Raw genomic sequence first — 25,633 nt, 5'->3', positions numbered from 1 at the left:
TTTACTACACTCCATTTTTAACAAAACTTATCTTGGAGACAATATTAAACATCGGTGGTAAAGTTTATGCTTGTCAAGCTTGGGATTTCTGGTTTTCACCCAGACGGTCCGTGTAGAAATAGTTTTTTTATTTTCGACGTGCGTTTTAATGTTATGATGCATAGATCGTTCAATTTGGGAGTTTTCAACAAGAATTTAAATATTAAAATACTTTACTTTATTTTAAATACATTTGTTTGTAACGACATGACTGATACATCGACTTTCTTTAAAGGCATTATGACATAGTGTTAAAGCGCCTGTCTAGTAAAAAGAAGGTCCTGGGGTCGATCCCCATTAGCGCCTAATCATTTACCGCACGATCAGTAAAAGTTTTATTATGAAGGTACTGTCCAACGATATCCACTGAACAACGTTACTTATTTTTTGTGGATAAACTCTTTGTTCCCTTTAAGGCAGCTAGCGTAATTTTAGTTAAAAAATTAGTAAAAAAAAATCCGTTGTCGACAGGATTCGAACCTTCGCGGGCAAAGCGCAAAAGATTTCAAGTCGATTGCCTTAACGACTCGGCCACGCCAATTCGTATGTTGGAATCTCGGAGCAGCCAGCGTGATTTAATCAAATTATTTAAAGTTGTATTAAAACATAAAATAAAGCGTTGTCGGCATGAGTCGAACCTGCGCGGGCAGAGCCTCAAAAAACTCAAACCTATAGCTCCACCAATCGGCCACGACAACTCTAATGTTCCATTCTAGAAGCACCTCGCGTGATTTTAATTAGTTAATTAAATTTGTATTTAAAATAAAATAATGCGTTGTCGGCAGGATTCGAACCTGACAACTGTTATGTTGGATTCTCGGAGCAGCTAGCGTGATTTAAATTAATTTTATAACAAAACTGAAATAAAAATGCGTTATCGGCTGGACTCGAACCTTCGCGGGCAGAGCCTAAAAGAAATCAAGTCTAAAATAAGTTTTTTTCCCCGAGCAGCTAGCGCGATTTTAATTAATTATTTAAATTTGAACTAAAACTAAATAAAAAAATTCGTTGTCGGCAGGATTCGAATATGTGCGGACAGCGCCTAAAAGATTGTAAGTCTATGGCCTCGGCCACGACAACTTTTTTGTTTACTTTTCAAGGCAACTTTAATTTCTAAAATTGTATTTATTTAATTTAATTTTTAATTAAAAAATGCAAAAAAAATGCGTTTTCGGCAGGATTCGAACTTGTGCCTGCAGTGCTGATTAGTTTCCTTTTTTATAGCCTTAACCAATCGGTCACGGCAACTCTTGCTTTTCCTTCTTGAGGCAGCTAGCGTGATTTTATTCAATTATTTAAATGCTCGTCCCATGGCATTGTAATTTTTTCATGGTTTTGGGGTTTTAATTATTTTTATTGGTTAAGTGTAGATTTTTGTCCCAATAAGCTAGGTATTTACAGTAATATGTGTAGATATGCTAAGTGCAGTTTCTTTACAGTTATAATTGCTGTTATTCTTTTGACCGTTTCTAACAACCAACTTTGTTCCTATTTGAATAAGGTATATATGCTATTTGTATAATTTTTAAAAACAGAATTTTATAAAATTTTGCTGAACAAATTGTCAAATTTTAATCAAACGAATGTTAAATTTTAACATTTTTTATCGAATTTTAATCAAACCAATCTTATTTGTGGACTAACAATTAATAAAGTTAAAAGAAAAAAGGCATATTGTTCGTATTTTTAATTTTTTAAACGTAAGCCGATAGATATTCTTTATTACAACTCAAGTTGTAGGATCACGTCTGTAAAACTACATATATGTTTAATAAATAAGCAAAAGTGATAAAAATTCGAATTGCTGGTTGTGGGTAAATGGCCAGCTGCAAATATTTGTTGCAACTTTTACGTTAATTTACTTTTGTTAATAAAGTGATTTAAAATAATTTTTGTCGCAATTACAAAAATAATTATGGTTACTAAATTAAAGACTGTTATTGCATTTCATTAAAGAAAAGAATTACTTGCCCATTTAAAATTTATTTTATTGCTGTAACAGGTTTTGCAATATAATAACAGTTTTATATATCTAATCGTGTTATTTAAATAAAATGCATGTTAAAGGCAATACAAAATGACATTTCCTACTTTAAAATGAACCACCCCAAAAAAGTTTAGAATACCCGAGGAAATAGTAGGACGCGAAGTACGCACAAAGCTCGCTACGCAAACACCTTGTTTAAACCAACCAAAAAAAATTGACTTAAAATCAAAGTTTCGAAAGACAATAAGGCATAAGGCTGCCAATCACAATTGGTGGCTTACTTAAGATTTATGTTTATTAGCATCTTAACAAGGCTTTCGCACTTACTGGGTTGGACGAGTGGTTAAGGCGTTGGACTGAAGTTCCAATGGACGAATGTCCGCTTGGGTTCGAACCCCACACCCAGTAATTTCATTTTAACTTGATTTATTTTAAAAAAAATGACATTTGGTTCAAAACCGTTTAAACCTTTTTTTTATAAAAAAAACTTACACAGTAAATTAAAATATAACCTTTATAATAACTAGACTAAATTTCAGCAAACAAACACGCATCGATGTCGTATAATATAATCAAACTAAATTTAAAAGCAAAATATTTATCTTATTTTTTATTAATCAAGCAAATATTTAAGCATAATTGACAATAAAATACCTAATTTTATACCCAAAGTAAAAATCATGAACCTTTACCACTTTAAGTAAAATGTTTTTGATATTTTGAGCATTTGCTTGAACAAATAAACGCTGTAAAAGACTCTTGTAGGGAGTGAGGTCAAGAAAATTTTAATCCTAAAAAGTATCGACTGAAACTGTGCTCCTTGGTCTGGTGACAATGTTGACGGTAATAAATCTTGCTAGTAAGCATTTGCAAGTTTTATTGCAAAGCGTTGCAAAACCGATTAACGCTACCACTATTCAGACTTTGCAATATAAGGATGTTTATTCTAGGCACCTCCTTGTTTGTTATCACAAAACCAATCACTTACCGAATTGGAAAATTGGCTTCTTATGTTCTATCCGAGAATATCCCTAGTTAAAAATTATTTTCAGAAAAAGAATACTTACCTTTTGTGTATGAAAATTAAATTTGTTGTTTAAAAACTACATCTTGACTTATTCAGCTTCTCATTTTTTAAGTTTTTTTACAATTAAACAACAACTAGAAATATAAGACGTCTTATAATACACATGGCTTTGTTTCGCTGCGATGCAATTTTATCGTTATTAATCGTGTTTTTAAAGAACAAAGCAAACTTATTAACCCAACGAGTATGTTTTACGATTTTGTACAGTATGCAATAAAACCGCTTCAAATAGCGTATAAAAAAATTACATACATTTCCTACTCTTTATTGCCACTTTTTTATTATTCACGAAGCCCAATCACTACTTTAACCTAATCCAATTGTTTATTTTTGTTTTATTAATTGTAAAATGATTTAAAAAAATTTAGGCAAGGGTCACCCTTTCCTATGCAAAAAGGTACAAATTTTTTGCCCTTTTATTCAACGTCACAATGCCATTGTGAAATGAAACCGACTTTATCAATTACATCGTGTGATTCAATTAGCAACCGTAACTCTGTGTGTGATGAAAAGTGAACAAATAAATATGTCTTAAGCATAAATAAGTATTTCACGTACTTAAAGTAGGAAAAATTTTGCTAAATAAAATACGAGCGCGCCAGGACTCGAACCTGGAATCTTCTGCTCCGTAGGCAGACGCGTTATCCATTGCGCCACGCACCCGCACTGTCAAATTTGATAAATAATGTTTTGTTAATTAAAACTTTAAAAATGTTAAGTCTGTCCAAACAAAAAACGAAATAATGGGCATGCTTCCCCAGAAACTTTTTGAATTTATTTGCTGTAAACACGCTATTTTTAGATTTAATAGTTAATTGTTTAAAATAAAGGCCCTTTCACACGGCGTACGCAAAATTTATTTATTATTGTCTATTTCCTATATAATTTAAAACGTATTTTGTATATTTCAAATTCTCATTTTAATAGAGCTTGAATTGACACAATAAAAAGCAAAGTAGCATAACAGATTTATTTTATTATAAGCGTCTATTAAGTTTAAAACTAAAAACTTTGGGGAAATAATGGTGCAAGTTATGTAACAACTGACAATAGATTTCAACGAAAATATTTATAAACAATTTATTAATTTTCTTGTTCATCTTGTCAGCTCTTCTATAAAATAACACGATATATTATTAAGCATTGTAATTAAGACACCTCAGATTATAAAGTTTTTGTTGATAATCTATTTAACTTTTCTTTCGAATAAATATTCTTTTACCTCTACATACTTAAATCTCCACCACCCCCCTCCCTCCTCCTTTTCCTAGCCATCCTTTCTCTTCTCTATACAATCACAACATCACCCCATGTTTATGTTGTTGTCCTACTCTTATTGTTCAAGTGTTTGTGTAATGTACATAAATAGCCTAAGTTTGCAATAAAAATAGGCAACCTTACTTTTGTTAGTGTATTCCATCAACACAGTTTTAATATTAAACAGACAGACAGAAAAGTGTATTTAATGACTGTTGCACTTACCAAATGCTTCTGCAAAATGATGTCGAACTAAGCTATTAGCTGCAAATAACTAAAATATTCCTCGATTACAAAAGTTTAATTAACTTCTTGCATACCAAAATATGCACATCACAAAATGTCAGCGGTTCGATAAAGTTAGTTAGAATTTGCCCTTTTTTAACACTTTGTAGAAACTCTACAGGAAGCAAATAATAAAATTTTGCGCTTTTGTTGAAAAATATGGTAACTTTAATTTTATTTTTTTTGTTTCATTAATAATTTACTTAATTTTTTGATGTGTTTACATTTAAGTTACTTTTAATTACTTGCATTTATTTTCGTTATTTTAAACCCTGCGTCAGAATTACTGTGACAACCATTTAATAGGGCATTCTTTTTTTTAACAAAAAACCATAGCAGCTTTTTAAAGTCAAATGGTAAATTTATATTTTAAGTGCTATTTTTGCTTTTTTCTTTTAAAAAACACAGCTAAAATAAGTTTTTTTTTAAGATATTAGAAATTAAGTTGTCATTAAGGTTGATTGGTATGTAACTTATTTAAAATAAATTCACATAAACTTACTTTAATTTTAATAAAAAAAATATTTGATGTTGATTTAATACGAAATTTTATGTGCTGACAAGCTTTGACTTTCTTTTTTCGATGTCAAAAGTATATCGAATGCTTTTAATTATAACTTGTTTATGAAATTTGCAGTTTATATTTAACATTTCTTGTCGCACAAAAATTTATCTGTTTTTTTTCTGGTATTGATTCATATTTTAATCTAGTCATTTACGCTTCATATTAAGTGCATATACTTAAATTAAACCTGGCAATTTAGTTTTACTAAACGGACGCCACCAAACAAACATGGATTTGGACTTCAAAGTAAATTTAGTGTTAATTTTTTTTAAATAGTCGGAATCTCATATTCTTGTACACAACCAATCATTAAGAACAATCAAAATTATTAAATTTGCTACTTGTGCAAAAACATTGCACAGAATATCAAAAAAAATAATAAAATTTAGTCGACTTTTTTTATATTCGCGAGTTAGAATTTGCATAAGCTGTTAATTACAGTCGGAAGATAAACAATAGCCTAATTTAACATAAACGTCATGATAGGTTTACAAATCTTCGTGGTGTTTAAAGTTTAACGTATTATTTTAAAGTAATCAGAAAAATTTTTTTTTAAAATAACAACCAACTTCATGATAGTAAAATAATATTAGGCGTTTCTGGAGATTGAACCCAGGATCTCCTGTTTACGAGACAGACGCTTTACCACTAAGCTATGAAGCCTTGGTGACTAAATAAATAAAATACTGATTCGATTCAAAAGTTTTTTTAAACAAGTTAAAATTTGTTATTACTAATTATGCAATCCTGTCTGGTAATGTTCAGGCAAGTGGTGGGCAATATAAGGGAGTTTTGAAAAAAACACAGACCTTTAAGATTTTTTCTGCAATTTAGTCCACCATCTAGCAAAAAAAGTAGTTTATCAACCTTTAAGATTAATGGAAAAATACAGATTCTTTAACTTCCATTAAATCAATCATCTGATTTTGGATTTATAAAATTATTTTTGTCTTTTAAAGATGTTTAAAAGAAGCTGGTAATGCACATGTTTACGTTTGTAAAACTGTTTTAATATATTTATATTGAAAAGGGTTTTTTTAAAACGCAATAATTGTGTCAAAGTAATTTTAAATTCATCATCACAACAAGCAAAAATACTTACAACTAGATTTATTTGATAAATAAAATAAGATTTAAAATAATTTCATCATTTTTGAAATAAATCTCTATTAATAAATAAAGATAATCATAAACATAAATTAATTATGATTATCAACTAAATTATTAAATCAAATTTTATGTATTTAATTATTAGATAAATGTTTATCATTATTATTTTCTTTTTAATTTAAAAGATTGCGGTTCGAGTCCACCTAGGGTCAAATATATAATCGCTTTTTTTACAATTTTGCTTTGCAAATTTGATAGAAATGTCGCAAATCAGTCGTTTCTGTGTCGCAATCATTGGCGCGTTTAACTCTTTAACCGAAAAGTTGGAGGTAAACATGGATTTAGACATTACTTAATTTAGCGTTTAATTTTGAAAGAAATTAGACAGAATTTTATATTCTTGTAAACAACCGACAGCTAAGGGCAGTTATTAATCAATAAATTTACTACACTCCATTTTTAACAAAACTTATCTTGGAGACAATATTAAACATCGGTGGTAAAGTTTATGCTTGTCAAGCTTGGGATTTCTGGTTTTCACCCAGACGGTCCGTGTAGAAATAGTTTTTTTATTTTCGACGTGCGTTTTAATGTTATGATGCATAGATCGTTCAATTTGGGAGTTTTCAACAAGAATTTAAATATTAAAATACTTTACTTTATTTTAAATACATTTGTTTGTAACGACATGACTGATACATCGACTTTCTTTAAAGGCATTATGACATAGTGTTAAAGCGCCTGTCTAGTAAAAAGAAGGTCCTGGGGTCGATCCCCATTAGCGCCTAATCATTTACCGCACGATCAGTAAAAGTTTTATTATGAAGGTACTGTCCAACGATATCCACTGAACAACGTTACTTATTTTTTGTGGATAAACTCTTTGTTCCCTTTAAGGCAGCTAGCGTAATTTTAGTTAAAAAATTAGTAAAAAAAAATCCGTTGTCGACAGGATTCGAACCTTCGCGGGCAAAGCGCAAAAGATTTCAAGTCGATTGCCTTAACGACTCGGCCACGCCAATTCGTATGTTGGAATCTCGGAGCAGCCAGCGTGATTTAATCAAATTATTTAAAGTTGTATTAAAACATAAAATAAAGCGTTGTCGGCATGAGTCGAACCTGCGCGGGCAGAGCCTCAAAAAACTCAAACCTATAGCTCCACCAATCGGCCACGACAACTCTAATGTTCCATTCTAGAAGCACCTCGCGTGATTTTAATTAGTTAATTAAATTTGTATTTAAAATAAAATAATGCGTTGTCGGCAGGATTCGAACCTGACAACTGTTATGTTGGATTCTCGGAGCAGCTAGCGTGATTTAAATTAATTTTATAACAAAACTGAAATAAAAATGCGTTATCGGCTGGACTCGAACCTTCGCGGGCAGAGCCTAAAAGAAATCAAGTCTAAAATAAGTTTTTTTCCCCGAGCAGCTAGCGCGATTTTAATTAATTATTTAAATTTGAACTAAAACTAAATAAAAAAATTCGTTGTCGGCAGGATTCGAATATGTGCGGACAGCGCCTAAAAGATTGTAAGTCTATGGCCTCGGCCACGACAACTTTTTTGTTTACTTTTCAAGGCAACTTTAATTTCTAAAATTGTATTTATTTAATTTAATTTTTAATTAAAAAATGCAAAAAAAATGCGTTTTCGGCAGGATTCGAACTTGTGCCTGCAGTGCTGATTAGTTTCCTTTTTTATAGCCTTAACCAATCGGTCACGGCAACTCTTGCTTTTCCTTCTTGAGGCAGCTAGCGTGATTTTATTCAATTATTTAAATGCTCGTCCCATGGCATTGTAATTTTTTCATGGTTTTGGGGTTTTAATTATTTTTATTGGTTAAGTGTAGATTTTTGTCCCAATAAGCTAGGTATTTACAGTAATATGTGTAGATATGCTAAGTGCAGTTTCTTTACAGTTATAATTGCTGTTATTCTTTTGACCGTTTCTAACAACCAACTTTGTTCCTATTTGAATAAGGTATATATGCTATTTGTATAATTTTTAAAAACAGAATTTTATAAAATTTTGCTGAACAAATTGTCAAATTTTAATCAAACGAATGTTAAATTTTAACATTTTTTATCGAATTTTAATCAAACCAATCTTATTTGTGGACTAACAATTAATAAAGTTAAAAGAAAAAAGGCATATTGTTCGTATTTTTAATTTTTTAAACGTAAGCCGATAGATATTTTTTATTACAACTCAAGTTGTAGGATCACGTCTGTAAAACTACATATATGTTTAATAAATAAGCAAAAGTGATAAAAATTCGAATTGCTGGTTGTGGGTAAATGGCCAGCTGCAAATATTTGTTGCAACTTTTACGTTAATTTACTTTTGTTAATAAAGTGATTTAAAATAATTTTTGTCGCAATTACAAAAATAATTATGGTTACTAAATTAAAGACTGTTATTGCATTTCATTAAAGAAAAGAATTACTTGCCCATTTAAAATTTATTTTATTGCTGTAACAGGTTTTGCAATATAATAACAGTTTTATATATCTAATCGTGTTATTTAAATAAAATGCATGTTAAAGGCAATACAAAATGACATTTCCTACTTTAAAATGAACCACCCCAAAAAAGTTTAGAATACCCGAGGAAATAGTAGGACGCGAAGTACGCACAAAGCTCGCTACGCAAACACCTTGTTTAAACCAACCAAAAAAAATTGACTTAAAATCAAAGTTTCGAAAGACAATAAGGCATAAGGCTGCCAATCACAATTGGTGGCTTACTTAAGATTTATGTTTATTAGCATCTTAACAAGGCTTTCGCACTTACTGGGTTGGCGAGTGGTTAAGGCGTTGGACTTAAGTTCCAATGGACGAATGTCCGCGTGGGTTCGAACCCCACACCCAGTAATTTCATTTTAACTTGATTTATTTTAAAAAAAATGACATTTGGTTCAAAACCGTTTAAACCTTTTTTTTATAAAAAAAACTTACACAGTAAATTAAAATATAACCTTTATAATAACTAGACTAAATTTCAGCAAACAAACACGCATCGATGTCGTATAATATAATCAAACTAAATTTAAAAGCAAAATATTTATCTTATTTTTTATTAATCAAGCAAATATTTAAGCATAATTGACAATAAAATACCTAATTTTATACCCAAAGTAAAAATCATGAACCTTTACCACTTTAAGTAAAATGTTTTTGATATTTTGAGCATTTGCTTGAACAAATAAACGCTGTAAAAGACTCTTGTAGGGAGTGAGGTCAAGAAAATTTTAATCCTAAAAAGTATCGACTGAAACTGTGCTCCTTGGTCTGGTGACAATGTTGACGGTAATAAATCTTGCTAGTAAGCATTTGCAAGTTTTATTGCAAAGCGTTGCAAAACCGATTAACGCTACCACTATTCAGACTTTGCAATATAAGGATGTTTATTCTAGGCACCTCCTTGTTTGTTATCACAAAACCAATCACTTACCGAATTGGAAAATTGGCTTCTTATGTTCTATCCGAGAATATCCCTAGTTAAAAATTATTTTCAGAAAAAGAATACTTACCTTTTGTGTATGAAAATTAAATTTGTTGTTTAAAAACTACATCTTGACTTATTCAGCTTCTCATTTTTTAAGTTTTTTTACAATTAAACAACAACTAGAAATATAAGACGTCTTATAATACACATGGCTTTGTTTCGCTGCGATGCAATTTTATCGTTATTAATCGTGTTTTTAAAGAACAAAGCAAACTTATTAACCCAACGAGTATGTTTTACGATTTTGTACAGTATGCAATAAAACCGCTTCAAATAGCGTATAAAAAAATTACATACATTTCCTACTCTTTATTGCCACTTTTTTATTATTCACGAAGCCCAATCACTACTTTAACCTAATCCAATTGTTTATTTTTGTTTTATTAATTGTAAAATGATTTAAAAAAATTTAGGCAAGGGTCACCCTTCCCTATGCAAAAAAGTACAAATTTTTTGCCCTTTTATTCAACGTCACAATGCCATTGTGAAATGAAACCGACTTTATCAATTACATCGTGTGATTCAATTAGCAACCGTAACTCTGTGTGTGATGAAAAGTGAACAAATAAATATGTCTTAAGCATAAATAAGTATTTCACGTACTTAAAGTAGGAAAAATTTTGCTAAATAAAATACGAGCGCGCCAGGACTCGAACCTGGAATCTTCTGCTCCGTAGGCAGACGCGTTATCCATTGCGCCACGCACCCGCACTGTCAAATTTGATAAATAATGTTTTGTTAATTAAAACTTTAAAAATGTTAAGTCTGTCCAAACAAAAAACGAAATAATGGGCATGCTTCCCCAGAAACTTTTTGAATTTATTTGCTGTAAACACGCTATTTTTAGATTTAATAGTTAATTGTTTAAAATAAAGGCCCTTTCACACGGCGTACGCAAAATTTATTTATTATTGTCTATTTCCTATATAATTTAAAACGTATTTTGTATATTTCAAATTCTCATTTTAATAGAGCTTGAATTGACACAATAAAAAGCAAAGTAGCATAACAGATTTATTTTATTATAAGCGTCTATTAAGTTTAAAACTAAAAACTTTGGGGAAATAATGGTGCAAGTTATGTAACAACTGACAATAGATTTCAACGAAAATATTTATAAACAATTTATTAATTTTCTTGTTCATCTTGTCAGCTCTTCTATAAAATAACACGATATATTATTAAGCATTGTAATTAAGACACCTCAGATTATAAAGTTTTTGTTGATAATCTATTTAACTTTTCTTTCGAATAAATATTCTTTTACCTCTACATACTTAAATCTCCACCACCCCCCTCCCTCCTCCTTTTCCTAGCCATCCTTTCTCTTCTCTATACAATCACAACATCACCCCATGTTTATGTTGTTGTCCTACTCTTATTGTTCAAGTGTTTGTGTAATGTACATAAATAGCCTAAGTTTGCAATAAAAATAGGCAACCTTACTTTTGTTAGTGTATTCCATCAACACAGTTTTAATATTAAACAGACAGACAGAAAAGTGTATTTAATGACTGTTGCACTTACCAAATGCTTCTGCAAAATGATGTCGAACTAAGCTATTAGCTGCAAATAACTAAAATATTCCTCGATTACAAAAGTTTAATTAACTTCTTGCATACCAAAATATGCACATCACAAAATGTCAGCGGTTCGATAAAGTTAGTTAGAATTTGCCCTTTTTTAACACTTTGTAGAAACTCTACAGGAAGCAAATAATAAAATTTTGCGCTTTTGTTGAAAAATATGGTAACTTTAATTTTATTTTTTTTGTTTCATTAATAATTTACTTAATTTTTTGATGTGTTTACATTTAAGTTACTTTTAATTACTTGCATTTATTTTCGTTATTTTAAACCCTGCGTCAGAATTACTGTGACAACCATTTAATAGGGCATTCTTTTTTTTAACAAAAAACCATAGCAGCTTTTTAAAGTCAAATGGTAAATTTATATTTTAAGTGCTATTTTTGCTTTTTTCTTTTAAAAAACACAGCTAAAATAAGTTTTTTTTTAAGATATTAGAAATTAAGTTGTCATTAAGGTTGATTGGTATGTAACTTATTTAAAATAAATTCACATAAACTTACTTTAATTTTAATAAAAAAAATATTTGATGTTGATTTAATACGAAATTTTATGTGCTGACAAGCTTTGACTTTCTTTTTTCGATGTCAAAAGTATATCGAATGCTTTTAATTATAACTTGTTTATGAAATTTGCAGTTTATATTTAACATTTCTTGTCGCACAAAAATTTATCTGTTTTTTTTCTGGTATTGATTCATATTTTAATCTAGTCATTTACGCTTCATATTAAGTGCATATACTTAAATTAAACCTGGCAATTTAGTTTTACTAAACGGACGCCACCAAACAAACATGGATTTGGACTTCAAAGTAAATTTAGTGTTAATTTTTTTTAAATAGTCGGAATCTCATATTCTTGTACACAACCAATCATTAAGAACAATCAAAATTATTAAATTTGCTACTTGTGCAAAAACATTGCACAGAATATCAAAAAAAATAATAAAATTTAGTCGACTTTTTTTATATTCGCGAGTTAGAATTTGCATAAGCTGTTAATTACAGTCGGAAGATAAACAATAGCCTAATTTAACATAAACGTCATGATAGGTTTACAAATCTTCGTGGTGTTTAAAGTTTAACGTATTATTTTAAAGTAATCAGAAAAAATTTTTTTTAAAATAACAACCAACTTCATGATAGTAAAATAATATTAGGCGTTTCTGGAGATTGAACCCAGGATCTCCTGTTTACGAGACAGACGCTTTACCACTAAGCTATGAAGCCTTGGTGACTAAATAAATAAAATACTGATTCGATTCAAAAGTTTTTTTAAACAAGTTAAAATTTGTTATTACTAATTATGCAATCCTGTCTGGTAATGTTCAGGCAAGTGGTGGGCAATATAAAGGAGTTTTGAAAAAAACACAGACCTTTAAGATTTTTTCTGCAATTTAGTCCACCATCTAGCAAAAAAAGTAGTTTATCAACCTTTAAGATTAATGGAAAAATACAGATTCTTTAACTTCCATTAAATCAATCATCTGATTTTGGATTTATAAAATTATTTTTGTCTTCTAAAGATGTTTAAAAGAAGCTGGTAATGCACATGTTTACGTTTGTAAAACTGTTTTAATATATTTATATTGAAAAGGGTTTTTTTAAAACGCAATAATTGTGTCAAAGTAATTTTAAATTCATCATCACAACAAGCAAAAATACTTACAACTAGATTTATTTGATAAATAAAATAAGATTTAAAATAATTTCATCATTTTTGAAATAAATCTCTATTAATAAATAAAGATAATCATAAACATAAATTAATTATGATTATCAACTAAATTATTAAATCAAATTTTATGTATTTAATTATTAGATAAATGTTTATCATTATTATTTTCTTTTTAATTTAAAAGATTGCGGTTCGAGTCCACCTAGGGTCAAATATATAATCGCTTTTTTTACAATTTTGCTTTGCAAATTTGATAGAAATGTCGCAAATCAGTCGTTTCTGTGTCGCAATCATTGGCGCGTTTAACTCTTTAACCGAAAAGTTGGAGGTAAACATGGATTTAGACATTACTTAATTTAGCGTTTAATTTTGAAAGAAATTAGACAGAATTTTATATTCTTGTAAACAACCGACATCTAAGGGCAGTTATTAATCAATAAATTTACTACACTCCATTTTTAACAAAACTTATCTTGGAGACAATATTAAACATCGGTGGTAAAGTTTATGCTTGTCAAGCTTGGGATTTCTGGTTTTCACCCAGACGGTCCGTGTAGAAATAGTTTTTTTATTTTCGACGTGCGTTTTAATGTTATGATGCATAGATCGTTCAATTTGGGAGTTTTCAACAAGAATTTAAATATTAAAATACTTTACTTTATTTTAAATACATTTGTTTGTAACGACATGACTGATACATCGACTTTCTTTAAAGGCATTATGACATAGTGTTAAAGCGCCTGTCTAGTAAAAAGAAGGTCCTGGGGTCGATCCCCATTAGCGCCTAATCATTTACCGCACGATCAGTAAAAGTTTTATTATGAAGGTACTGTCCAACGATATCCACTGAACAACGTTACTTATTTTTTGTGGATAAACTCTTTGTTCCCTTTAAGGCAGCTAGCGTAATTTTAGTTAAAAAATTAGTAAAAAAAAATCCGTTGTCGACAGGATTCGAACCTTCGCGGGCAAAGCGCAAAAGATTTCAAGTCGATTGCCTTAACGACTCGGCCACGCCAATTCGTATGTTGGAATCTCGGAGCAGCCAGCGTGATTTAATCAAATTATTTAAAGTTGTATTAAAACATAAAATAAAGCGTTGTCGGCATGAGTCGAACCTGCGCGGGCAGAGCCTCAAAAAACTCAAACCTATAGCTCCACCAATCGGCCACGACAACTCTAATGTTCCATTCTAGAAGCACCTCGCGTGATTTTAATTAGTTAATTAAATTTGTATTTAAAATAAAATAATGCGTTGTCGGCAGGATTCGAACCTGACAACTGTTATGTTGGATTCTCGGAGCAGCTAGCGTGATTTAAATTAATTTTATAACAAAACTGAAATAAAAATGCGTTATCGGCTGGACTCGAACCTTCGCGGGCAGAGCCTAAAAGAAATCAAGTCTAAAATAAGTTTTTTTCCCCGAGCAGCTAGCGCGATTTTAATTAATTATTTAAATTTGAACTAAAACTAAATAAAAAAATTCGTTGTCGGCAGGATTCGAATATGTGCGGACAGCGCCTAAAAGATTGTAAGTCTATGGCCTCGGCCACGACAACTTTTTTGTTTACTTTTCAAGGCAACTTTAATTTCTAAAATTGTATTTATTTAATTTAATTTTTAATTAAAAAATGCAAAAAAAATGCGTTTTCGGCAGGATTCGAACTTGTGCCTGCAGTGCTGATTAGTTTCCTTTTTTATAGCCTTAACCAATCGGTCACGGCAACTCTTGCTTTTCCTTCTTGAGGCAGCTAGCGTGATTTTATTCAATTATTTAAATGCTCGTCCCATGGCATTGTAATTTTTTCATGGTTTTGGGGTTTTAATTATTTTTATTGGTTAAGTGTAGATTTTTGTCCCAATAAGCTAGGTATTTACAGTAATATGTGTAGATATGCTAAGTGCAGTTTCTTTACAGTTATAATTGCTGTTATTCTTTTGACCGTTTCTAACAACCAACTTTGTTCCTATTTGAATAAGGTATATATGCTATTTGTATAATTTTTAAAAACAGAATTTTATAAAATTTTGCTGAACAAATTGTCAAATTTTAATCAAACGAATGTTAAATTTTAACATTTTTTATCGAATTTTAATCAAACCAATCTTATTTGTGGACTAACAATTAATAAAGTTAAAAGAAAAAAGGCATATTGTTCGTATTTTTAATTTTTTAAACGTAAGCCGATAGATATTTTTTATTACAACTCAAGTTGTAGGATCACGTCTGTAAAACTACATATATGTTTAATAAATAAGCAAAAGTGATAAAAATTCGAATTGCTGGTTGTGGGTAAATGGCCAGCTGCAAATATTTGTTGCAACTTTTACGTTAATTTACTTTTGTTAATAAAGTGATTTAAAATAATTTTTGTCGCAATTACAAAAATAATTATGGTTACTAAATTAAAGACTGTTATTGCATTTCATTAAAGAAAAGAATTACTTGCCCATTTAAAATTTATTTTATTGCTGTAACAGGTTTTGCAATATAATAACAGTTTTATATATCTAATCGTGTTATTTAAATAAAATGCATGTTAAAGGCAATACAAAATGACATTTCCTACTTTAAAATGAACCACCCCAAAAAAGTTTAGAATACCCGAGGAAATAGTAGGACGCGAAGTACGCACAAAGCTCGCTACGCAAACACCTTGTTTAAACCAACCAAAAAAAATTGACTTAAAATCAAAGTTTCGAAAGACAATAAGGCATAAGGCTGCCAATCACAATTGGTGGCTTACTTAAGATTTATGTTTATTAGCATCTTAACAAGGCTTTCGCACTTACTGGGTTGGCGAGTGGTTAAGGCGTTGGACTTAAGTTCCAATGGACGAATGTCCGCGTGGGTTCGAACCCCACACCCAGTAATTTCATTTTAACTTGATTTATTTTAAAAAAAATGACATTTGGTTCAAAACCGTTTAAACCTTTTTTTTATAAAAAAAACTTACACAGTAAATTAAAATATAACCTTTATAATAACTAGACTAAATTTCAGCAAACAAACACGCATCGATGTCGTATAATATAATCAAACTAAATTTAAAAGCAAAATATTTATCTTATTTTTTATTAATCAAGCAAATATTTAAGCATAATTGACAATAAAATACCTAATTTTATACCCAAAGTAAAAATCATGAACCTTTACCACTTTAAGTAAAATGTTTTTGATATTTTGAGCATTTGCTTGAACAAATAAACGCTGTAAAAGACTCTTGTAGGGAGTGAGGTCAAGAAAATTTTAATCCTAAAAAGTATCGACTGAAACTGTGCTCCTTGGTCTGGTGACAATGTTGACGGTAATAAATCTTGCTAGTAAGCATTTGCAAGTTTTATTGCAAAGCGTTGCAAAACCGATTAACGCTACCACTATTCAGACTTTGCAATATAAGGATGTTTATTCTAGGCACCTCCTTGTTTGTTATCACAAAACCAATCACTTACCGAATTGGAAAATTGGCTTCTTATGTTCTATCCGAGAATATCCCTAGTTAAAAATTATTTTCAGAAAAAGAATACTTACCTTTTGTGTATGAAAATTAAATTTGTTGTTTAAAAACTACATCTTGACTTATTCAGCTTCTCATTTTTTAAGTTTTTTTACAATTAAACAACAACTAGAAATATAAGACGTCTTATAATACACATGGCTTTGTTTCGCTGCGATGCAATTTTATCGTTATTAATCGTGTTTTTAAAGAACAAAGCAAACTTATTAACCCAACGAGTATGTTTTACGATTTTGTACAGTATGCAATAAAACCGCTTCAAATAGCGTATAAAAAAATTACATACATTTCCTACTCTTTATTGCCACTTTTTTATTATTCACGAAGCCCAATCACTACTTTAACCTAATCCAATTGTTTATTTTTGTTTTATTAATTGTAAAATGATTTAAAAAAATTTAGGCAAGGGTCACCCTTCCCTATGCAAAAAAGTACAAATTTTTTGCCCTTTTATTCAACGTCACAATGCCATTGTGAAATGAAACCGACTTTATCAATTACATCGTGTGATTCAATTAGCAACCGTAACTCTGTGTGTGATGAAAAGTGAACAAATAAATATGTCTTAAGCATAAATAAGTATTTCACGTACTTAAAGTAGGAAAAATTTTGCTAAATAAAATACGAGCGCGCCAGGACTCGAACCTGGAATCTTCTGCTCCGTAGGCAGACGCGTTATCCATTGCGCCACGCACCCGCACTGTCAAATTTGATAAATAATGTTTTGTTAATTAAAACTTTAAAAATGTTAAGTCTGTCCAAACAAAAAACGAAATAATGGGCATGCTTCCCCAGAAACTTTTTGAATTTATTTGCTGTAAACACGCTATTTTTAGATTTAATAGTTAATTGTTTAAAATAAAGGCCCTTTCACACGGCGTACGCAAAATTTATTTATTATTGTCTATTTCCTATATAATTTAAAACGTATTTTGTATATTTCAAATTCTCATTTTAATAGAGCTTGAATTGACACAATAAAAAGCAAAGTAGCATAACAGATTTATTTTATTATAAGCGTCTATTAAGTTTAAAACTAAAAACTTTGGGGAAATAATGGTGCAAGTTATGTAACAACTGACAATAGATTTCAACGAAAATATTTATAAACAATTTATTAATTTTCTTGTTCATCTTGTCAGCTCTTCTATAAAATAACACGATATATTATTAAGCATTGTAATTAAGACACCTCAGATTATAAAGTTTTTGTTGATAATCTATTTAACTTTTCTTTCGAATAAATATTCTTTTACCTCTACATACTTAAATCTCCACCACCCCCCTCCCTCCTCCTTTTCCTAGCCATCCTTTCTCTTCTCTATACAATCACAACATCACCCCATGTTTATGTTGTTGTCCTACTCTTATTGTTCAAGTGTTTGTGTAATGTACATAAATAGCCTAAGTTTGCAATAAAAATAGGCAACCTTACTTTTGTTAGTGTATTCCATCAACACAGTTTTAATATTAAACAGACAGACAGAAAAGTGTATTTAATGACTGTTGCACTTACCAAATGCTTCTGCAAAATGATGTCGAACTAAGCTATTAGCTGCAAATAACTAAAATATTCCTCGATTACAAAAGTTTAATTAACTTCTTGCATACCAAAATATGCACATCACAAAATGTCAGCGGTTCGATAAAGTTAGTTAGAATTTGCCCTTTTTTAACACTTTGTAGAAACTCTACAGGAAGCAAATAATAAAATTTTGCGCTTTTGTTGAAAAATATGGTAACTTTAATTTTATTTTTTTTGTTTCATTAATAATTTACTTAATTTTTTGATGTGTTTACATTTAAGTTACTTTTAATTACTTGCATTTATTTTCGTTATTTTAAACCCTGCGTCAGAATTACTGTGACAACCATTTAATAGGGCATTCTTTTTTTTAACAAAAAACCATAGCAGCTTTTTAAAGTCAAATGGTAAATTTATATTTTAAGTGCTATTTTTGCTTTTTTCTTTTAAAAAACACAGCTAAAATAAGTTTTTTTTTAAGATATTAGAAATTAAGTTGTCATTAAGGTTGATTGGTATGTAACTTATTTAAAATAAATTCACATAAACTTACTTTAATTTTAATAAAAAAAATATTTGATGTTGATTTAATACGAAATTTTATGTGCTGACAAGCTTTGACTTTCTTTTTTCGATGTCAAAAGTATATCGAATGCTTTTAATTATAACTTGTTTATGAAATTTGCAGTTTATATTTAACATTTCTTGTCGCACAAAAATTTATCTGTTTTTTTTCTGGTATTGATTCATATTTTAATCTAGTCATTTACGCTTCATATTAAGTGCATATACTTAAATTAAACCTGGCAATTTAGTTTTACTAAACGGACGCCACCAAACAAACATGGATTTGGACTTCAAAGTAAATTTAGTGTTAATTTTTTTTAAATAGTCGGAATCTCATATTCTTGTACACAACCAATCATTAAGAACAATCAAAATTATTAAATTTGCTACTTGTGCAAAAACATTGCACAGAATATCAAAAAAAATAATAAAATTTAGTCGACTTTTTTTATATTCGCGAGTTAGAATTTGCATAAGCTGTTAATTACAGTCGGAAGATAAACAATAGCCTAATTTAACATAAACGTCATGATAGGTTTACAAATCTTCGTGGTGTTTAAAGTTTAACGTATTATTTTAAAGTAATCAGAAAAATTTTTTTTTAAAATAACAACTAACTTCATGATAGTAAAATAATATTAGGCGTTTCTGGAGATTGAACCCAGGATCTCCTGTTTACGAGACAGACGCTTTACCACTAAGCTATGAAGCCTTGGTGTCTAAATAAATAAAATACTGATTCGATTCAAAAGTTTTTTTAAACAAGTTAAAATTTGTTATTACTAATTATGCAATCCTGTCTGGTAATGTTCAGGCAAGTGGTGGGCAATATAAAGGAGTTTTGAAAAAAACACAGACCTTTAAGATTTTTTCTGCAATTTAGTCCACCATCTAGCAAAAAAAGTAGTTTATCAACCTTTAAGATTAATGGAAAAATACAGATTCTTTAACTTCCATTAAATCAATCATCTGATTTTGGATTTATAAAATTATTTTTGTCTTCTAAAGATGTTTAAAAGAAGCTGGTAATGCACATGTTTACGTTTGTAAAACTGTTTTAATATATTTATATTGAAAAGGGTTTTTTTAAAACGCAATAATTGTGTCAAAGTAATTTTAAATTCATCATCACAACAAGCAAAAATACTTACAACTAGATTTATTTGATAAATAAAATAAGATTTAAAATAATTTCATCATTTTTGAAATAAATCTCTATTAATAAATAAAGATAATCATAAACATAAATTAATTATGATTATCAACTAAATTATTAAATCAAATTTTATGTATTTAATTATTAGATAAATGTTTATCATTATTATTTTCTTTTTAATTTAAAAGATTGCGGTTCGAGTCCACCTAGGGTCAAATATATAATCGCTTTTTTTACAATTTTGCTTTGCAAATTTGATAGAAATGTCGCAAATCAGTCGTTTCTGTGTCGCAATCATTGGCGCGTTTAACTCTTTAACCGAAAAGTTGGAGGTAAACATGGATTTAGACATTACTTAATTTAGCGTTTAATTTTGAAAGAAATTAGACAGAATTTTATATTCTTGTAAACAACCGACAGCTAAGGGCAGTTATTAATCAATAAATTTACTACACTCCATTTTTAACAAAACTTATCTTGGAGACAATATTAAACATCGGTGGTAAAGTTTATGCTTGTCAAGCTTGGGATTTCTGGTTTTCACCCAGACGGTCCGTGTAGAAATAGTTTTTTTATTTTCGACGTGCGTTTTAATGTTATGATGCATAGATCGTTCAATTTGGGAGTTTTCAACAAGAATTTAAATATTAAAATACTTTACTTTATTTTAAATACATTTGTTTGTAACGACATGACTGATACATCGACTTTCTTTAAAGGCATTATGACATAGTGTTAAAGCGCCTGTCTAGTAAAAAGAAGGTCCTGGGGTCGATCCCCATTAGCGCCTAATCATTTACCGCACGATCAGTAAAAGTTTTATTATGAAGGTACTGTCCAACGATATCCACTGAACAACGTTACTTATTTTTTGTGGATAAACTCTTTGTTCCCTTTAAGGCAGCTAGCGTAATTTTAGTTAAAAAATTAGTAAAAAAAAATCCGTTGTCGACAGGATTCGAACCTTCGCGGGCAAAGCGCAAAAGATTTCAAGTCGATTGCCTTAACGACTCGGCCACGCCAATTCGTATGTTGGAATCTCGGAGCAGCCAGCGTGATTTAATCAAATTATTTAAAGTTGTATTAAAACATAAAATAAAGCGTTGTCGGCATGAGTCGAACCTGCGCGGGCAGAGCCTCAAAAAACTCAAACCTATAGCTCCACCAATCGGCCACGACAACTCTAATGTTCCATTCTAGAAGCACCTCGCGTGATTTTAATTAGTTAATTAAATTTGTATTTAAAATAAAATAATGCGTTGTCGGCAGGATTCGAACCTGACAACTGTTATGTTGGATTCTCGGAGCAGCTAGCGTGATTTAAATTAATTTTATAACAAAACTGAAATAAAAATGCGTTATCGGCTGGATTCGAACCTTCGCGGGCAGAGCCTAAAAGAAATCAAGTCTAAAATAAGTTTTTTTCCCCGAGCAGCTAGCGCGATTTTAATTAATTATTTAAATTTGAACTAAAACTAAATAAAAAAATTCGTTGTCGGCAGGATTCGAATATGTGCGGACAGCGCCTAAAAGATTGTAAGTCTATGGCCTCGGCCACGACAACTTTTTTGTTTACTTTTCAAGGCAACTTTGATTTCTAAAATTGTATTTATTTAATTTAATTTTTAATTAAAAAATGCAAAAAAAATGCGTTTTCGGCAGGATTCTAACTTGTGCCTGCAGTGCTGATTAGTTTCCTTTTTTATAGCCTTAACCAATCGGTCACGGCAACTCTTGCTTTTCCTTCTTGAGGCAGCTAGCGTGATTTTATTCAATTATTTAAATGCTCGTCCCATGGCATTGTAATTTTTTCATGGTTTTGGGGTTTTAATTATTTTTATTGGTTAAGTGTAGATTTTTGTCCCAATAAGCTAGGTATTTACAGTAATATGTGTAGATATGCTAAGTGCAGTTTCTTTACAGTTATAATTGCTGTTATTCTTTTGACCGTTTCTAACAACCAACTTTGTTCCTATTTGAATAAGGTATATATGCTATTTGTATAATTTTTAAAAACAGAATTTTATAAAATTTTGCTGAACAAATTGTCAAATTTTAATCAAACGAATGTTAAATTTTAACATTTTTTATCGAATTTTAATCAAACCAATCTTATTTGTGGACTAACAATTAATAAAGTTAAAAGAAAAAAGGCATATTGTTCGTATTTTTAATTTTTTAAACGTAAGCCGATAGATATTTTTTATTACAACTCAAGTTGTAGGATCACGTCTGTAAAACTACATATATGTTTAATAAATAAGCAAAAGTGATAAAAATTCGAATTGCTGGTTGTGGGTAAATGGCCAGCTGCAAATATTTGTTGCAACTTTTACGTTAATTTACTTTTGTTAATAAAGTGATTTAAAATAATTTTTGTCGCAATTACAAAAATAATTATGGTTACTAAATTAAAGACTGTTATTGCATTTCATTAAAGAAAAGAATTACTTGCCCATTTAAAATTTATTTTATTGCTGTAACAGGTTTTGCAATATAATAACAGTTTTATATATCTAATCGTGTTATTTAAATAAAATGCATGTTAAAGGCAATACAAAATGACATTTCCTACTTTAAAATGAACCACCCCAAAAAAGTTTAGAATACCCGAGGAAATAGTAGGACGCGAAGTACGCACAAAGCTCGCTACGCAAACACCTTGTTTAAACCAACCAAAAAAAATTGACTTAAAATCAAAGTTTCGAAAGACAATAAGGCATAAGGCTGCCAATCACAATTGGTGGCTTACTTAAGATTTATGTTTATTAGCATCTTAACAAGGCTTTCGCACTTACTGGGTTGGCGAGTGGTTAAGGCGTTGGACTTAAGTTCCAATGGACGAATGTCCGCGTGGTTTCGAACCCCACACCCAGTAATTTCATTTTAACTTGATTTATTTTAAAAAAAATGACATTTGGTTCAAAACCGTTTAAACCTTTTTTTTATAAAAAAAACTTACACAGTAAATTAAAATATAACCTTTATAATAACTAGACTAAATTTCAGCAAACAAACACGCATCGATGTCGTATAATATAATCAAACTAAATTTAAAAGCAAAATATTTATCTTATTTTTTATTAATCAAGCAAATATTTAAGCATAATTGACAATAAAATACCTAATTTTATACCCAAAGTAAAAATCATGAACCTTTACCACTTTAAGTAAAATGTTTTTGATATTTTGAGCATTTGCTTGAACAAATAAACGCTGTAAAAGACTCTTGTAGGGAGTGAGGTCAAGAAAATTTTAATCCTAAAAAGTATCGACTGAAACTGTGCTCCTTGGTCTGGTGACAATGTTGACGGTAATAAATCTTGCTAGTAAGCATTTGCAAGTTTTATTGCAAAGCGTTGCAAAACCGATTAACGCTACCACTATTCAGACTTTGCAATATAAGGATGTTTATTCTAGGCACCTCCTTGTTTGTTATCACAAAACCAATCACTTACCGAATTGGAAAATTGGCTTCTTATGTTCTATCCGAGAATATCCCTAGTTAAAAATTATTTTCAGAAAAAGAATACTTACCTTTTGTGTATGAAAATTAAATTTGTTGTTTAAAAACTACATCTTGACTTATTCAGCTTCTCATTTTTTAAGTTTTTTTACAATTAAACAACAACTAGAAATATAAGACGTCTTATAATACACATGGCTTTGTTTCGCTGCGATGCAATTTTATCGTTATTAATCGTGTTTTTAAAGAACAAAGCAAACTTATTAACCCAACGAGTATGTTTTACGATTTTGTACAGTATGCAATAAAACCGCTTCAAATAGCGTATAAAAAAATTACATACATTTCCTACTCTTTATTGCCACTTTTTTATTATTCACGAAGCCCAATCACTACTTTAACCTAATCCAATTGTTTATTTTTGTTTTATTAATTGTAAAATGATTTAAAAAAATTTAGGCAAGGGTCACCCTTCCCTATGCAAAAAAGTACAAATTTTTTGCCCTTTTATTCAACGTCACAATGCCATTGTGAAATGAAACCGACTTTATCAATTACATCGTGTGATTCAATTAGCAACCGTAACTCTGTGTGTGATGAAAAGTGAACAAATAAATATGTCTTAAGCATAAATAAGTATTTCACGTACTTAAAGTAGGAAAAATTTTGCTAAATGAAATACGAGCGCGCCAGGACTCGAACCTGGAATCTTCTGCTCCGTAGGCAGACGCGTTATCCATTGCGCCACGCACCCGCACTGTCAAATTTGATAAATAATGTTTTGTTAATTAAAACTTTAAAAATGTTAAGTCTGTCCAAACAAAAAACGAAATAATGGGCATGCTTCCCCAGAAACTTTTTGAATTTATTTGCTGTAAACACGCTATTTTTAGATTTAATAGTTAATTGTTTAAAATAAAGGCCCTTTCACACGGCGTACGCAAAATTTATTTATTATTGTCTATTTCCTATATAATTTAAAACGTATTTTGTATATTTCAAATTCTCATTTTAATAGAGCTTGAATTGACACAATAAAAAGCAAAGTAGCATAACAGATTTATTTTATTATAAGCGTCTATTAAGTTTAAAACTAAAAACTTTGGGGAAATAATGGTGCAAGTTATGTAACAACTGACAATAGATTTCAACGAAAATATTTATAAACAATTTATTAATTTTCTTGTTCATCTTGTCAGCTCTTCTATAAAATAACACGATATATTATTAAGCATTGTAATTAAGACACCTCAGATTATAAAGTTTTTGTTGATAATCTATTTAACTTTTCTTTCGAATAAATATTCTTTTACCTCTACATACTTAAATCTCCACCACCCCCCTCCCTCCTCCTTTTCCTAGCCATCCTTTCTCTTCTCTATACAATCACAACATCACCCCATGTTTATGTTGTTGTCCTACTCTTATTGTTCAAGTGTTTGTGTAATGTACATAAATAGCCTAAGTTTGCAATAAAAATAGGCAACCTTACTTTTGTTAGTGTATTCCATCAACACAGTTTTAATATTAAACAGACAGACAGAAAAGTGTATTTAATGACTGTTGCACTTACCAAATGCTTCTGCAAAATGATGTCGAACTAAGCTATTAGCTGCAAATAACTAAAATATTCCTCGATTACAAAAGTTTAATTAACTTCTTGCATACCAAAATATGCACATCACAAAATGTCAGCGGTTCGATAAAGTTAGTTAGAATTTGCCCTTTTTTAACACTTTGTAGAAATTCTACAGGAAGCAAATAATAAAATTTTGCGCTTTTGTTGAAAAATATGGTAACTTTAATTTTATTTTTTTTGTTTCATTAATAATTTACTTAATTTTTTGATGTGTTTACATTTAAGTTACTTTTAATTACTTGCATTTATTTTCGTTATTTTAAACCCTGCGTCAGAATTACTGTGACAACCATTTAATAGGGCATTCTTTTTTTTAACAAAAAACCATAGCAGCTTTTTAAAGTCAAATGGTAAATTTATATTTTAAGTGCTATTTTTGCTTTTTTCTTTTAAAAAACACAGCTAAAATAAGTTTTTTTTTAAGATATTAGAAATTAAGTTGTCATTAAGGTTGATTGGTATGTAACTTATTTAAAATAAATTCACATAAACTTACTTTAATTTTAATAAAAAAAATATTTGATGTTGATTTAATACGAAATTTTATGTGCTGACAAGCTTTGACTTTCTTTTTTCGATGTCAAAAGTATATCGAATGCTTTTAATTATAACTTGTTTATGAAATTTGCAGTTTATATTTAACATTTCTTGTCGCACAA

The 25,633-nt window shown here is 29.7% G+C and overlaps 7 non-coding genes across 7 annotated transcripts; 3 read left to right on the top strand and 4 right to left on the bottom strand.

Annotated features, from left to right (window-relative positions):
• Positions 1-3,703: 3,703 nt before the first annotated feature.
• On the bottom strand, positions 3,704-3,776 carry Trnar-acg (transfer RNA arginine (anticodon ACG)). Its single transcript has one exon. It is a non-coding gene; the product is annotated as a tRNA-Arg (tRNA).
• Positions 3,777-9,123: 5,347 nt separating this feature from the next.
• Trnal-uaa (transfer RNA leucine (anticodon UAA)) lies at positions 9,124-9,205 on the top strand. Its single transcript has one exon. It is a non-coding gene; the product is annotated as a tRNA-Leu (tRNA).
• Positions 9,206-10,474: 1,269 nt separating this feature from the next.
• Positions 10,475-10,547, bottom strand: Trnar-acg (transfer RNA arginine (anticodon ACG)). The gene has a single exon. It is a non-coding gene; the product is annotated as a tRNA-Arg (tRNA).
• Positions 10,548-15,894: 5,347 nt separating this feature from the next.
• Positions 15,895-15,976, top strand: Trnal-uaa (transfer RNA leucine (anticodon UAA)). The gene has a single exon. It is a non-coding gene; the product is annotated as a tRNA-Leu (tRNA).
• A 1,269-nt stretch (positions 15,977-17,245) lies between these two features.
• Trnar-acg (transfer RNA arginine (anticodon ACG)) lies at positions 17,246-17,318 on the bottom strand. The gene has a single exon. It is a non-coding gene; the product is annotated as a tRNA-Arg (tRNA).
• Positions 17,319-22,665: 5,347 nt separating this feature from the next.
• On the top strand, positions 22,666-22,747 carry Trnal-uaa (transfer RNA leucine (anticodon UAA)). The gene has a single exon. It is a non-coding gene; the product is annotated as a tRNA-Leu (tRNA).
• A 1,269-nt stretch (positions 22,748-24,016) lies between these two features.
• On the bottom strand, positions 24,017-24,089 carry Trnar-acg (transfer RNA arginine (anticodon ACG)). The gene has a single exon. It is a non-coding gene; the product is annotated as a tRNA-Arg (tRNA).
• Between the last annotated feature and the right edge of the window lie 1,544 nt (positions 24,090-25,633).

This window comes from Corella eumyota, chromosome 7 (assembly GCF_963082875.1).
Source record: "Corella eumyota chromosome 7, kaCorEumy4.1, whole genome shotgun sequence".
In the NCBI taxonomy this organism is placed as follows: Eukaryota; Metazoa; Chordata; class Ascidiacea; order Phlebobranchia; family Corellidae; genus Corella; species Corella eumyota.
This window is presented reverse-complemented; position numbering and strand designations above follow the sequence as displayed.